We start from the raw sequence: 1,527 nt of genomic DNA on the forward strand, positions 1-1,527 counted from the left end.
ATGCAGTAAAACTTCAGCATTCCAACGCTGGGTTTATAACTGTTGACTCCATCATCAAATTAAAATAACACAAGCTTGCTGTGTATTTAGAAAAAATACTATCAGCGAACAGTAACTGAAACAATCGTGTCATATAGACTCAGAAAAAAATGCTTTACTTGAAAACTGTCAACATTAGCGTTACTTATTAGTCAAAATCCTCATTATTCCACCCTCTAAAATGTGTACTATGACATTCTAGGTCTTCGAAGAGACTAAAGTCATAAAGACTTTCGAGATCAGTTGGTGTTTCTACTTCAACTTCACTAAACAGTAGATAGGTTTCCCCAGGCTCTTCAAAATTAGGAAATGTAACTAAATCTTTACACATAGATGTCAATAACTGCAGATTCTTTTTGTACACATCACCTTTCTGTTGAAGGAGTGACATCAACCCCCTATTCACTTTTTCCTTATCTAGGTAAGACGTAATGGCATTTATTTGCGCAGAAAGAAATGTGAAAAATCGAAGCATCTCTTCTTTTACAAGGGTCTTTTCCTCCTTACATCTGTCTTCCAAAAACATAAGTGTACCAACTTTAACTTTATACCAGCTGGCACATTATCAGTATTATTTGAACAATTAAGTTTACAGTAGAGTTCTCCGCCTGGATCTTTAATGGCTTCAAATGTAGCCACCTCATCTTCCATCAGTCCATTTAGCGTGGCCAGGGCCGTAGCCAGAAAAAAAAATATGACTGAGGCAATGTCCGTGGTTAAATTATTAATTTAATTTAATTATTTTAATGTTTATGATGAATACGTATTAAAGACAACACTGGTATCACGCTTTATTTTAAAATTTCACGAAAACATGACTGAGGCAAGTGCCTCGGTTTGCCTCATACTGGCTACGGCCCTGGTGGCAAGCCCCTGATTCATTGAAGTCGCCACTTTGTCAATCTGATTGGACAGTTTTATTGCAATGGCTTGACTTTCTGCAAATATAAGAATTACAGGTAGTAAATTCAAAGTTCTTGACAATAACAATTTCTGCATACCATTAAACTTGGCTATTTTCCATGGAAATGAAGTTGATGGATCTGAATAAGTCTTAACTGATCTATAAAAAGTAATCATAAAAGGATGTTTCAAAAAGCCATCTTGGTAGCCACCACATTTACAATTTTATTTTGTACTAGCGATATTCAATGTTTATAAATGATTCTTTTGATATTTAAATTCTGCCAAGCACAGAACAAAAAAACGTTTGTTCTGACAACCAATACATGTAGATGTCTGATTGGCACATTATTGACAATAGCTGATGTAAAGGTAAGTATCGCTGTACCCCCACTCTCCTAATTCATGCTTGGTACTGAAGCTTAAAGCCCACAGTCAATACTCAGCACTCCTCTGGCCATATAAACATTGAAGATGTTAACCGTCGTGGAAGTTTTTATTAGAGTTAAGTTTAGCCACTTCTTTTTTCTTTAAATTTACAGTATACATGTACAATGAAAATATCTTGGGTGAGAATATCCTGAT

General features: G+C 35.2%; 1 pseudogene; it reads right to left on the reverse strand.

The window, feature by feature from the left end:
• Window positions 1-1,473: 1,473 nt before the first annotated feature.
• LOC138005453 (uncharacterized) overlaps window positions 1,474-1,527 on the reverse strand; it is a 3,343-nt pseudogene continuing 3,289 nt past the window's right edge.

The sequence above is a fragment of the Montipora foliosa genome, chromosome 6, assembly GCF_036669935.1.
Source record: "Montipora foliosa isolate CH-2021 chromosome 6, ASM3666993v2, whole genome shotgun sequence".
NCBI lineage: Eukaryota > Metazoa > Cnidaria > Anthozoa > Scleractinia > Acroporidae > Montipora > Montipora foliosa.